Source organism: Anomalospiza imberbis, chromosome 1 (genome assembly GCF_031753505.1).
Source record: "Anomalospiza imberbis isolate Cuckoo-Finch-1a 21T00152 chromosome 1, ASM3175350v1, whole genome shotgun sequence".
In the NCBI taxonomy this organism is placed as follows: Eukaryota; Metazoa; Chordata; class Aves; order Passeriformes; family Viduidae; genus Anomalospiza; species Anomalospiza imberbis.
Genome location: NC_089681.1, coordinates 94,015,097 through 94,030,638, shown reverse-complemented (window position 1 = coordinate 94,030,638; position 15,542 = coordinate 94,015,097).

Below are 15,542 nucleotides of genomic sequence, written 5' to 3'. Positions count from 1 at the left end.
TAACACTATGATTTGCCAGTTGGTTGTGTTGCTATCCAGAGGAACCATAGTAGGCTGAAGTAATGGTCCAATGGTAACCTCATGAAGTTCAAGAAAAGGCAATGCAAAGCTCTGCATGTGAGGCAGAATAGCTTTAGGCAGTGCTGCACTCTGGGGGCTGACATGCTGCAAGGCAGCCTTACAGAGAAGGGCCTTTGTGTCTCAGTGAACATCAGGTTTAACATTCACCAGCAATATACCCTTGAACCAATGAAGGTCAGTGGTCTCGGGCTATAAAAACTGTTTCTAGCAGGTCAGGGAAGACTATTCTTCCCCATTACTCAGCACTGGTGAGATCACATCTAGGGCAGTGTACCCAGCTATGGGCTTCCCAGTACAAGAAATACATGGACTTAAAGGACTAAGTTGACTGAAGGGCCACAAAAACTATTAAAGGACTGGAGTATCTGAAATATGAGGAGAGTCTGAGAGAACTGGGACTGTTCAGCCTGGAAAGGAGAAGGCTCAATGGGAATTTTATCAATGTGGATTTATATCTAGTGAGAGACAGTAAAGAAGGCAGAGACAGAGTCTTTTCAGTAGTATCCAGTGGGTGGGAAAGAGGCAATGTGCACAGTTTGAATTGCAAAAAACTCCATTTAAACCTAAGGGGGAAATGTACTGTGTGATTTGTCAGGCACTGGAACATGTGGTTCACAGAGGCTATAGAATTCCCTATGTGGATCTCATCCTACAGATTTTTAAAGAGAACTCATATCTGACTTAAGAAATAAATCCTGCTTAAGAATGAAGAGAATAACTTGCACTCAAATTTAGTGTTTAGGACAGTGTCTTCTCTCCATTAGCAGACAATTCACTCATTACTAGTCTTAGTAGCTGTTTTAATTGCATCAAGGCTTTTTTTTTTTTTTAAGGTTGATACATCTGGCCAGTTTCACTTTGAAATGAGTTTTAACAGTGATTTTTGTATATTTTAGATGTGGATTGCTTTGGAGAAGACTAACATCATGTTTGACATTTAAAAGCCAGATATCTACTGTTTCTTAACCAAGTTATGGTATATAATATCCTCAGAATACATAAAGACTACAGGACCCAATAAATCTTGTCTTTTCAGGACTGCCTTTTTGCAGGTCAATTTTTGAATTACAGTAATGAAATTATTTTGTTACACTGAAATTTTAATACAATCTCATAGAGTTATACATGTTTCTTAGCGTCTTACTCAGTTGATGTTATGATGGAAATATGGTCTTATCTGATAGAACAGAGCAAGATGTTCTTGTCATTACAATGCTGCCAGGAGATATAAAAATTTGTGGTTAATTCTGGTGGTTTTCTTAAGCTTCCTTTATGATCATTGGCAAGTTGTTTTGGATGAAAAATTACTATAATGTCAAAGCTGAAGTTGTGCCAATTGCTTCTAGATAATTTCCCCTACTAATTACTGTGACATTTTTTCTCAAGCTGGGGTAGAAATTCTTTTGTACTCTTGTCTGTTTTCCTGAATATTCCAGTTATAAGATACTTGGTTCATGGGTTGACAAGTAATGCATGTTTTTGTGTTTGCGCTCAACTGCACCACTGGAATTTTAATAGCAATAACTAAACATAAAAAATTATCCTAACAACTTGACAAGGGCAGTTTGGAATGACATATTCAGCAATACTATTCAACAATAACTCTATAACTTTCCTCTAATCTAGTTATAAAGATACTCTGCCTGTACAGTAAATGCATTAGTAAGGATATAGTTAATTTATTGAAAGGTGCAACAAAAGACTTCTGAAGCACTTTTACCTTGCTCTAAATGTCACAATAGCAACAGGAAAAAAAAAATGAAAAAGGTTCTCATTCAATTCAGTCCATGTAGCTTTCATACCCACTTAAAAAAAGCCAATAAGCCTGTTGGGAGGGTTTATATAAATCAATACAAATGAAAACAAAATCTATACGATATCCCTCAAGCAACTAGTCTATTCTTGTTATTCCCTGTTGTCTGGGTACAGAGTTTAGTCAGGCTTCTCAAGAGACCGCTACAGTATGTGTCTCTGAAAATGGGAGTGCCATTGACAGTGTGTTATTGGAATGATAATATACCTGTTGCTGGTGCAAATGACTATTTAATATCCAAAGATTGGTCTGGTTTCTGAGAGATCAATGAGAAGTAGTTTCGCTTTTGTCATAGGGGGAATTATGATTATGCCTTAATCTTATTATGCCTCTCAAGAAAAATCAAATGAAGCCTTATTATAGCAATAAAGTTACACAGTGATAGTGTAGTTTAAGGTTTTGTTGGCATGTCCATTTTAAATCTTTTATCCCAAGGAAGTACATAACCCAGCATTGGCTCTGAACTCAAGCTTTGCACAGTGATCTTATCACTATGGGAGTTTTTTTCCAACTACAGCTAACAATGAAAAAAAATTAGTGTGTGGATGTTTACATTCAGCAGAATATAAGTTTACAAGTGACAGATGTTTATGTTTAGGTTTTAGTTTATTAAAAATAGAAAAGTAAAAGCTCTGTTTCTCTTTCTACAATGAATGAGGAGGAGATATCTTCAGGGTAGCTGAACTCAGAACACCTTGAGAAACACAAAAAGGAGGACTAATCCTGGTCTGATTGAAGCCTGCTAAAGGTCTTCCATTGACCTTAGAAGAGTAGGGATTCATGCTCACTCTAAAATAATTTCTTTTCCACTCTCAGTCTGGCTAAGAACTTTCCACATGATTTGCACCTGTTATTATTTGTTTCAGTAGTTTAAATTTTTAGCTGAATTCAATTTGCTCATAGAGGATGTATTGTGTAGTAGGATACAAGTAAAATCTTGTACAATCCCACTGAATTCACTAGAAAATATTCTGTTGAATTTAATATCCAGAAAAACTGGCGTTCTTACATTAAAATCTAGATATGAGCAGATGGAAGGAAAAATCCACTAGAATTTTTCAGTGTTTTGGAACTTTCTAATAGTTTTGGTCATCACTGCTGAGCCAAATCAGATGGTACTTTAAAAATACCAGGACAGCATCAAGCTGCTGCTTATCCTAAACCTGGTATTTCTCAGGGCAAAAAAACCACATACTTGATGCATGGACATATGAAAAAATGAAAAAAGTTGAAATAACTTGAAATCACATCAAATAAATTTGATATTTTTCAAACACATTTGGCAATAATTTAAAAAAGGTGTTGGTTATAGAATGAGAATATTGAAATGTCTTCCTGAAAAGACTGCTAGCTACAAATGTATTTTCTATCTTAGATGGCTTTTAAACCAATAAAATTCAAGTTAATTGTTTTTTTTTACAATAACAGTCAAGTAATGAGGAAAACCAAGAAATATAATAATAGCTGTATAACTAAAAGCCATTTGAACATCTACTATTTACCTCACTAAGACAACTATGGAATTATGCATTGTTTTATTAATGCATGCATATTTGGTTCCCAACACTCTTGGTCAATTCATGCATGTTTTTAACTACTGCTGAATGATAAAATTAAAGGAAAACTTAGAAGATATTTCAGGATATTTGGTAGTAAAATGACTAAATCTCATTAACTTTTAGGTCTTTTGGACATCTTGACTCATTTGAGTGAAGAAGATTTTAGTGTGGGTACTCTCTTCAACCTTTCAAAATTTTGAGTAGGTTCTCCAAATCTGTAGTTCTTTGCTATAGATTTTGTGAAAAAAAAAAAGTAGGATAATTTAAAAATCAGTCATAGAAATATAAGTCTAGAGGAATAGAGTGAGATCCTTTGTTCCCTACTTCACTTGGGTATTATCAGCTTTATCATACTTAACAGGGAGTTTCTAACCCATCCTTAATAATCTCTGACTCTTAAACACCTTGAAACACCCCAAGAATGAAATGCTATCCTTATACTTGTCCTTACTCTGTAGCAGATTTTTAATATATTATTCATTAGTTCTTATTCAGCTTCCAATTAAAAAAAAAATCTTCCTTTTTCTCTGAAAAACTCTCACCCATCCCTTTTTTACCTGTTTTCTTATCAATAAAATAGGATTTTTATTTTAATAATACAAAGACATTTTCTTTCTTACACAACTTTTATTTTTGCTGTTTATTAATGATATTTTATAACGCTGTCCTTCAGGTCCCTGACAGTAATTCTTAGCTTAGCAATCATTCACTTTTAACAGAGACAGGGTCTTTCTTATCATCAAAGTTTTCAACAGAAATACTAAGGTATGCCAGGTTTAGGAATTAGTAGCGTAATGGAGACTAGTAATCATTATAAGTAAGGTTTTGCAGCCACTTTTGTACTCTTTTTCAAGCTCTGTCATACTCCATTATTTTGTTCATGCAAAGTACTATGACTCAGTTAAGAGCCTTAACAGTAGGCAAGATACTTGAGTTACATTGTTTTTCCTATCACAGGACAAATTATAATATTGTACTTGACAAAGTCATATAAATCTGCTGCTCATCGTCTTGCAATCCAGAAGATGGCTACAGACTTTTGATTTATTCTAGTTGTTTCTCTGGAAATTGAAATTGACAAGTCTTTAATTGTAGTGTAAAAACTCCATATTTTTTGTTCTTCTGACCTTTTTCCCATAGATTCTCAAGAATATGAGAATTGCCTCTGTCAGATAATTCTACTTTAAAGAAATATGGACTTACTTCCCTCATGGGAAAGTAAGAATGTTTTCATGTTTGTGATTTAGTCCCTTTTGAAAGTCTTGTTGAAGAAGTGTATTAAAACAGGTCTATATTTTATTTGGGGAGATTTAACACTATTGCTGCTCATCCTCCTGCTATCTTTGTTCATTGTTACAATTCCATCAAGGCTTATAGCCCCTCAAAAACTAGAACACCAAGGAAATATGGCTGACAAATTTGTTTCTCCTCCCACAGAATTTGCAATGTAAGTTGATCTACTCTTACCTAGGCTGATGGATAAATGAGTCCACGACACCCGTAGATGAGTATTGGCTTTGTGATCTGTGGCTGTGTCATGGTAACAAGTAGTAAGGCAAAATCAGAATGAATTTGTGGAGTAGCTTGTGCTGTAGATCTGACATCCACATTATGTATATTTTAAAGATTTGACTTCACATTAACTCAAATATGGCCTTAATGACTAAGCATGCCCTGTCATTGGCATAATAAGATGCAGTCTGGTTTACTTTTATCTGGAATCAATTTAATTCACATTCTCTGGGCTTCCATTGTCATATGAAAAAAAGTAAGTGGGAATTAGATATTTCCTTCTACAATGCAGTCCTTTTTCACACTAAAACACCATGCATTTTCTAGGTATGGTCCTATAATTTTGGATAATGAGCTGTCTGGTGTCCAGTTATGCATCTAGACACCATTAGTCTTGTATTTCAAATATACCATAGAGGTCACTTCTGTGGGAGCATGTAGATTCTGCATCTTCCTTGTACCTCCCTTCAAAGCAAGAAAGCTGAAATACAGTTTCTTCCTCTACTTCTGAATTGCTTTGCAAAAACCCACTGTGTTACGGATAAATCTGAGGAGTCTACAGCATGACAAAAGTTAAACAATTTCAAGAACTATAAATTTTTTGTAATCCTTTTGATTGCTAAAAACCTAGTTAAATGAGTCATGCTGTGTATGATAAATGGAGACTATGCTAAAGAAAATGTGTATATGTGCATGACATATTTAAGTTGTTCTTTTCCTTTGTTTACTGAGTCTTTATGCCTTGTAGCAACAGAGTGACAAATAAGGGAAGATCATGGTAAGAGTTAAACTATTCATCTATTTAAACATCTTCAAATGAATTGGTGGGTTTATTTGCATCTTGGAAGGGTGTTGTGTGTAATGTGCAAAGAGGTTGGAGGATTTTTTATGTTTTTTTCCTGCCAAGGATGCCATTCCTTCAATACATGCCATAGTATCAGTGCCAGGAAGGATACATTGTGGAAGTCATGTTTTTCTTTCTTGTTGGCAGGTTTCTAAATGTCTTTGGGATTCTTCAGTTGTAAAAGCTGTTGCAGCTGTATGGCAAGAAAGGAGTAGCTCCAAATTTATTTTAAAGACCAGATCATTATGGCTATTATGTAGGTCACACTTAATGAGGCCCTGCTATGCATGAAGGACACAAGAGAACTGTGGCAGGGACTGTAACTTCCCACATGTGCTCCTGCCTGTTCCGCCAAGCCTTGCAGTGATGTCATGTGGTGGGGCTCTGTGTCACCGAGTGCAAACACAGGTGGGGGTTTCAGATATCTGTCCATTCACAGACTTGAGCTCTGTTCCTCTCAGAAAAGTTGCAGGCTGCACTCATCCTGGATGAACTGTGTGTGCCATTTCTGCCTACCCCAGTCTGCTGTGTAGATGCTTCTCCCACATGAGTACATTCTCTAAGGTAGTGACATCTGTTTCTCTCTGTGATTTTTTCCCTACTCTATTGAAACACCATTAAGGAAGACAGATCTATTTTCTCTCTTTTGTTCAGCCCTATTCTTTTGAATAATGATATTTTACAATTCACTCACAATACACTGTGCAAAATAATACAGCAGGTCCATCACCTGGCACATCCCACAAAGACAGTATGTAATAAGATCTTCATGTGCTGATTTTCATGCTTCTCTCACGTACATGCAGCTTTAGTGTAAAATCTGGTGTTATGGATTTTTACCATGCAACTTGTAGTACAAGGAAACTAGTAGTCCAGAAAAAAAGACGGGAAATAAATGCTTAAAAGAAAGATGTAGGAGTGGTCATTTCATCTGTGCTTGACTTAAGATAGCATATCCTAATTAATAATAATTAATTAATAATTCTTTTTCAATGTAAAGTCATTGTCCAAATTTTAAAAGAGAAAATTCATTGTTAAACTCAATGAAGATGGCTTAAAAAGGAATTATTTCAACATTTGTCTTTTGAGTATTCTACTATTCTCTTTGCAATATTTTGGAGAGGGGCAGGAAGGAAAGAAGGCTTTATGCTAGGTTAAAAAATACTTGCTCAGCCAGTTAGCATTCCTTTAAACTGAAATGAAAAAGTATGACTCTGCTTTACATCTTTTCTGAATAAAGAAAATATCCAGTCACTCTTTATTTTTATGCAAAACTAGCACCACTGTTTCCACAGTGGTTTTAAATGGACCGCAGCAGTTCATCACTGATTGCAGTAAGGTTACACAATATTTTAATAAGGATTAAAATAATTAATTTAAATTATTAAATTACATTAAATAATTTACTGTTCATTGTAATTCAGTAAAATCTGAAAATACTTAAAGAAGGATTGAGAACAACATCTCCTTTGGTCTGTGTTACTCCTGCTTTTGCAAGGTTCATAAACAAAAATTCTGTATTTAGACCACCATTGATTTTTCACAGCATTTTACTTTTTATCTTCAGCACTCATTATATTGTATAAATCTCCTGTCTTTATCTCCTGCACTAAACCCCACTAACTACTTATAATTATGTACATCTTCCTAGTTATTTCTCAGACAGTGATTGTGGTATGAGGTGGTCTAGGAAAATAAGTTGATTTTCTCTGATTCTTTTGATGTCTACTCTGATCTGCTTCAGAAACCCTTTTTGTACTTTTAATTTACATGTACACTGAACTTAAATAGTAATGTCAGGAGTTTATGAATTAAAACAATATGTACATGAAATTTCATTTGTATAGCTCCACACAGGACTTTGTATATTCACTATGTATTCAATTTAGTTGATGGGGAAGAAATCATCATCGTGGTCTAAAAATACAGGATGTTCAACCTAGGGAAAAGATGAATTTGACGCTCTGAGTGAAACATCTGCTTTTGGGAATATGGGCAAGGTATACACACACAGAGGAGTTATCACTCCATCCATCCATCCATCCATCCATCCATCCATCCATCCATCCATCCATCCATCCACTTCCTCTGGTATGTATCCTATTATGTTTTTGCAGGATTATAGGTGGCTTGTGGAATTCATCTGCTGAGGTTCAATGTAATCAAGCCTTCATAACCACTTCAGCAGGGAATAGTTAAGTAATACAGCAACACAACCCAGCTATGTCTTCTGATGCTTTTCCACCATTCCATTTTATCAGTATTAATATTGTCAAATTCAATGAGATATAGGACATTCCTAAGATGAAGCAATGGGATTTAATTTTTTTAATTTATTTGTATAGATTAAAGCTGATTGTGGAATCATAGTAATACTTTTTAGCATCATTTCTGTGAGTGTCTCATGAGGTACTCACTGCTTCTTACTGTTGAGCTCCTAGATTCACGGGGTGTCCATCAGTTTTAGGATGGGACTTTTATTATGTCCTGAGGAAAACGTATTTTTATTAGATTATTGCTATTTTCAACTGAATGGCTTTGACATCACTGACTGACTACTAGGACGCTAAAGCATCTCAGAGAATTCAGTTGATGTGTTTGTGAGGTTTTGTAAGAATAAGATAAAAAGGAGGGGAGATGAAGAATGAGTTAAGGTGTTTTCTTAGGTTCTTAATTTCCTTAATCAATTAAAAAGATTGTTTTGAATTATAATTCCTTCCCTGGCACCTCATTTGAAAACTTGCTGCAATTGTTCTCCAATTTTTCTGATTTTCCATTTCATTACTGAGTTGGGTATAAGCTGCATTCATTGAACATTACTTGCTGCTCTGGAAGACAGAAGGATTTTGTCCATAAAATCCAGATTATATGCTTTGAAGTTGCTTTGAACTAATTTAAATTATCATTGCTACTTTGCAATTAAGAAAATTATATTAGACAGGGTTGTGATAAACATTTTTAAATTTGAGGAGTTTTTTAATAACGAAATCCAGTATCAGCCAAAGGGCATATCTCTTACTGCTAGCTGTCAAGGGAATCAAAGTAGGCTCTATTTCTAATTAAGAGATCTCATTTAGATAAGTGAACAAAAGTGGGACAATTTCATTCTGGAGACTCTTGAATGTACAGAAGAATGGATGGTTAGTAAAGAGTTAGATACTCTGCATCAATGAGATTTACTTAAGCATTTCTTAAAATTCCTGCAAAAAATTAAGAATAATTTTTAGATATGTGTCTCCACTAGCTTTTCTTATGTTTTGCTTTTTTTCCTAAAGCATTAGAGGAGCAACATTGAAAGTGAAAGATACCAGCTCTTTAAAGGTCTGCTGGGTAGATGCTGACACAAGAATGTTGTTTCTTGATTGAAGTCCTGTTGGTTATTTAGGAAATACATAGTTTAAAATACCAAGATTATTGAATCTTAAGAGCTGATAAAGTAGAAAGATATTACTTCATCTTTACTTTTCCTGATATATGTTGTTTTTAGACCTTTCTTTCTCATAATTTAAAAATGAATGAAAGCACTGAGAAATCGACTTACTTTTTTAAAGACAGGATTGTGATTCTCTAATTCATACTGGCAAGAATTTTCTTCAGCAAAAATGTTAAAATGTGTTCATCAGACAAAGGAATTATTTATTAGTCATTATAATGTTGAGATGTTGAAAAAAAAAGATACTGTTGAGATGTGAAAAAAAGTAATACATGGTGTATTTCTACTCACAGAACTGCCCAGAGATAACCAGCTAGCTCATCTCACTCAAAAGTGTGGCAAAGTTGTGGACTGCTCTACCTATTTGTGTTTAGTTGATTAGTGTTATGTATCATGCTGGAACAACTCCAGGATAGCATAGGAAATATGCAGTACAGTTTCAAAAAAAATTACCATATAAGAGTATTACTAAATTTTTACCAAAACAATCAAAAAAATATAATTTAGTAGAATTCATTACAACTGAATATTTCACCACAGATCTGTACTATGGGATTGGCAGACAGAATGTTTAGTCTTATGTGTTTTGCATGTACGATCCCTTACAAGACCTGCATATTGCTTTTTTCAACTCTGTCAATTAGTAATTGTTGAACATGATGTTGTGTCTCAGTGGATCTTTCTTATTTTATTTATCAAATTGCCATTCATGGATTTATTCAGACAAGATGGAGATACTCCGTATTTTTGTGGGTGAAATTTTGGAGGCAGATACTTCACGCTGCTCCTACACATTTTAAAAGCCTTTCAGCCAGTGAAAGGCTCTCTTTCCCTGGAGAGCAGAAGGGGCTGAGCAAACATCTCAATTTGCTGGTCTTATTCCATCACATATTTTCTACACTGATACTGGTGCTCCTCACAGTTATTCAACTTTAAAATGAAGGTGTAGCACAGGGATTTTAGGGATGGAGATTGGGCTCCAGTGAATATTGACTGCTATTGGCTGCAGCTTTACACTGTATAAATTGTATGAATAATCATCACATTATATTCTTTAACATTATCTTTGAAAACTACTCAGTTGTTTTTTAAATCTCTTTGGGGACATCACTAGGCAATGGAGGTGCCATTTGCCATCCTGGCACCAGCTCTACAAATGCAATGCCATCATTGTGTTGCTGTCAAAATCAGAGCACATAGTATGTTAATGGGATAACTGCCTTTAATGCCACCTGCTTCCAGTTTGAAGGTAACAGATTCCAGATCTAAATTAGCATTCCAACACAGAAGTTGGATTCTCAGTTCTCTTTTCTCTTGTATTACTTTCTCTTCTGCCCCTCAAAAAAGGACACAAACACAAACAATTCGGTTTCATAAATGGTGTGAGCTACATAATTTCTAGCTCTGTGGAGGTTTAGAAAGGCATGAAATGGTGGAGGCAACTACTGAACCTATATGTCTATATGAGGCAGTTCCTAAGATTGCTCATGGTTTGGAGGGAAAGACCTCTCTGGAAGATGATTCAGCCCATCTAAAATGTTAATTTCCAGAGTATCACATCTTACCACTAAGTGCAGAGGAAATGGAGGAATATTCCTGATTTAAATGACAGAGCCTCGGTGGAGCAAATTCAGATTGGAGTGTCTAGCCCATGGAGGGAGAGGGAAGCTTATTCTGTGACCTTTACAACTATTACATCACGTTTTAGAACAGTTTTTCTTCATCACTCATTCCTCCCTTTTATAGCTGTGATAATTTAAAATGAACTCTTTTTATAATAGCAAGTAGAAGAGAATAAATTAATGAATTAATAGGAAAACTGTATTTGTTTTTGCAAAATTCCAGCTCATGTTAATTTGTTTTCAGATAGTTGGTGTTTCAGGGGAAGATCCCTGAGTGATTAGCATTTTTTTCAGATGATACTGTTGTAAGGAATTTGCTTTTCATGTTCAGAATGAGTAATATATGTGAATGCATGGCAGATGCAACAGGTCAGTTTTATGTATTCCTAGCACAAATTGCTAAAACTGTTTGACAATAGGTGGCTGTTTCTGATCACTACCTTGCTTCTATACCCATTTTCTGTAGATTCTGTAGATTCTTTAGGTTAAGACTTCTCTAGATCCTAGAGATGTTGAGAGGCATCCCATGGAACAGTGATGGTAACACTGGTAAATTAATAGATGGCTATAGATCAACACAGAAGGAAGTGTTTCCCCCTTTGGATTTACACATATAAAGAGTGGAGGAAATTTACTGTAATGACTCAAAAAAGATCCTTAAAAATCCAAATTTTTTTTTTTTTTTTTTGTGAGAAGGCTTCCTTACTCCTCTCTGGTGTCTTGCAAGCCAGCTCTGATTTAAAAATTATGGGATTGTCTTTAAGAGTCACAGAGGACAAGCAAATAAATTTGATATTGGAACAATACTTTCTTTTTTAATGTTGGCATTGTGCTCTGTGCAATAAATGCATTTGTTCTCCATTGTGGCCAAAGTGGAGTGTCTTCAGATCTGTCTATGTTCTGCCATGAAGAACCTCAGTGAGAAATGTATGGTGATTCCATAACTTTTGAGCACCAAGTTGGAAGTTAAGGCAAGGTCCAACTTTCTGCAAATAACCCAGTATTTTTCTGAAATATTTTGCCCCTTGAAGCACCTTTAACCAGACCTTCAACCTTTCTCAAAGAAAGTTTTCTTAAAGATTTGGGAAAGAAAATATGCCTGGAAAGAAATGTAAACTACTTTTAAAATTATTCTATTTTTGAAATGCAATAGATTTCTCCTATATGAACCATGTTGGTGAGCCACCAGTAATTTGATGAAGGTATGGAAATTGTCAGCACATTCTTTCTTCCTGTTGCTATGGAAACAACTCTGTGAGTATCTGTCTTCACAGCGTCTCTATTCCTTTGCAAATTCATTGGATAATGCAAGTATAACTGAATATTTTGCATTTTGTTTGCTATAAAATCATTGAAAAATTACACCAAAACAGGACAGGTAAACAGAATTAAACTAAATATGTCAATTTATCTTCATTATTTTGGGGATATTTCACAACTAAAACATTCTTAATTTAGTTACAAGTAAATGATGTTTTATTTTATTCAAATCCAGGGAAATAATCTATGTTTATCCCACATATTTAATTCCAAATTTTGTTTGACACTTGCCCATGGGACACTGGAAAAAAAAACATTAAAACTTGTATATAATGTCAGAAATGACTAGCAAAGATGCTTCTGCTGTAGGTAGGTTGCAATATGTAAAGCAAATGTTTTATCATGTTGTATTTTCCTATGGCAGTACCTTATTAGCAAAAAAAGTGTTTACATTTAAATATATAAAAAATAGGATACCACCTTTTAAATGTGAAATGATATTCCAGCAGTCTCCAAAGCATCAGGGAGCTCATTCTAACTAATACAATGGCAGGAATGTTGTGCAAAAATATGATATGTATTGACCTAATGCCAACAGAGATTTTAGAGTCTTCAGAAATATTTCTCTCTACAATTGTGGTTATGTTCTTTCAATGTACTGTAAAATGTATACTTGTTTGTATATAATTTTTGTTATATACAATTTTCTACAATGCAAAAAAGCAATCCAACACTACACTTTCTCCATTACATGTTGCCGATGAGTTCTTTCTTCATGATTCTTCAGAAGACTTGGCACCTTAAACTGAATTAAAAAGTTTTTTACTACTTGAGTTCAGTATAAAGTGTTTATCACTAGCTAGTAGAAATGCTCTATATGGACCAACAGTAAATGGCACACTTTGCCAGTGGTTTCAGAGAGACCTGTGGATAGAAGTAGGAATTTTTTTTTTTTTTTTTTTTTTGTACACTGAAGAGGGAATAATGATTTCTATATATATGTTTTAAGGACAGAATTTGTTGTTCTGATATTTCTTGCCAAGGGCTTTTCTGCCTCAGTCTTTCCTCTGTCCTGCTACTGGCCTCCTAATCCCATCTAACTTCCAAAGTCAACTTTGTAAGCTTGGTGTATTCTTCTTCTTCTTCTTCTTCTTCTTCTTCTTCTTCTTCTTCTTCTTCTTCTTCTTCTTCTTCTTCTTCTTCTTCTTCTTCTTCTTCTTCTTCTTCTTCTTCTTCTTCTTCTTCTTCTTCTTCTTCTTCTTCTTCTTCTTCTTTCTTCTTCTTCTTTCTTCTTCTTCTTCTTCTTCTTCTTCTTCTTCTTCTTCTTCTTCTTCTTCTTCTTCTTCTTCTTCTTCTTCTTCTTCTTTCTTCTTCTTCTTCTTTCTTCTTCTTCTTCTTTCTTCCTCTTCTTCTTCTTCTTCTTCCTCTTCTTCTTCCTCTTCTTCTTCCTCTTCTTCCTCTTCTTCTTCCTCTTCTTCCTCTTCTTCCTCTTCTTCCTCTTCTTCCTCCTCTTCTTCTTCTTCTTTCTTCTTCTTCTTCTTCTTCTTCTTCTTTCTTCTTCTTTCTTCTTCTTCTTTCTTCTTCTTCTTTCTTCTTCTTCTTCTTCAAGGTAATTCTCCTCCTTCTCTTTTAAAACTTCAGTTCCTTGTAACTGGCTTCCTGCAGTATCATTTGTCTTGCCCTCTTAGTGTCTGACCTCTGGCAGCAGTGACCCACCTCCCGTCCTTTTACTAGCAGCTTCCTCTTAATGAATTCACATCTCTCTTCCATTATTTTTCTTTTTTTTTACCACCAGCCTGTCTATACAACATGGTTCATCCTCTTCTAGTGTCAGAAATACATGGCTTCCTTCTATGGATCTGTCTGGGTACCGGAGGAGGTAATTCTTTTGCAGCCAGAAGCAGTCATTGAAGAGAAAGGCCCAGACTTCCCTCAGCAATATGATCATCTGTTATGATGAGTCAGGGGAAGTTTTGCATAGATATCAAGGAAGAAGTTTTTCTTCCCAGAGCATGGTTGGACACTGGAACAGGCTTCCCAGGAAACTGGTCACAGCACCAAGCATGACAGAGTTCAGGGAGCTTTTGGACAGTGCTGTCCGGAACATGGTTTGACTCTTGGGGTGTCCTGTGTCTGGCCATAAGTTGGACTTGATGATCCTGATGATTGCCTTCCATCAGCATATTCTATGATTCTACATTTTCTTTTCCCTAATATAATCTTTACAGTCCTCCCTATCTTCTCCTAACACTTTCTTTTCTTGTGATAAAGTCTTCTCTCCTGATGATTCAAAATTTCAATTTTGATGATGTATTCTACTGTCATTATTTACAGAGGGAAATATCTGACTACTTGCTGAAATTATGAAGACTCCTTCTAAGGGTAAGCTACCCAGTAGCAGGAAAAGAATTGTAGACACTTATATAATTTCTTTTTTGACTAGCACTTCAGGTAATAAATGAAGATGAGAATTGTTCTTGGTAAGAAGCAAGGGAGGCTAGAGAAACTACAACTTTTAAAAAATGCTATAAAAAGCTAAAATCCCTTTTCTAATCACTGGTAAAGACCTTGCTGAATGCTTTTCTCAGTGATGAATTACTTTTTTTTTTACATTTCAGCAACATTGACTAATAAATAGTTCCTTTGTCTGATGCTCTTTCACCCTGAGAAAGGGTAAAAAAGAATCCTCTGTGCCATGACAGAATCTTATTACAGAACGAGAAAATACAGCAGAAAATCTTGGGGCCAGGAATTGAAACAGGATAAGTTTTGTTCAGAGGGTATAAAAATCACAGAAAAAATAACAAATGAATTTTTACCACTGAGGAGGATTGGGTTTCCAAAATATTGCAGTTACATTTATAATTTTATATTTTATTTATGCAATTGTATATTTTAATAAAGTGAACAGGTGGGTGCTGTTGTTTTCAGTTTCTGACGGATGCCAAATGAGGTCAGTTACAGAGTTCGAGTTGATTTGTGATGGGTGAGCACTAGAACTAAGTTCTCTGTACAGTGCACTTAGATTAAAAGGCCATATGCAACTTTAAGAGGATTTGATCTGCTTTGCAGTAGGAGCTGCTGTCTTAATTGTCCACAGTTCAGACAGGCAGCATGATTAATGTGCAACAAAAAATTTGCAAACAGTATGCTGGCGGTAGTGTATGTATTTGTGTAGTTAGTTGGGGTTTCCATTTGCGGTGGGGTTTTTATCATTAGTAGTATTATTTTTTTTAACTACTAACATATGGAATTCCCTGTCCTAGGATTTCACAAGTTTCTGAAATCAAACTTGTGATAGAGAAATCTCCAGTGAGATCTTTACCAATAATCATAAAATTGCCTGGGTTTTCCTATCAATATGAAGATTTTATTGTTTCTTTTTGAGGAAGAGAGGGAATTTTAGAAGAAGAAAAAA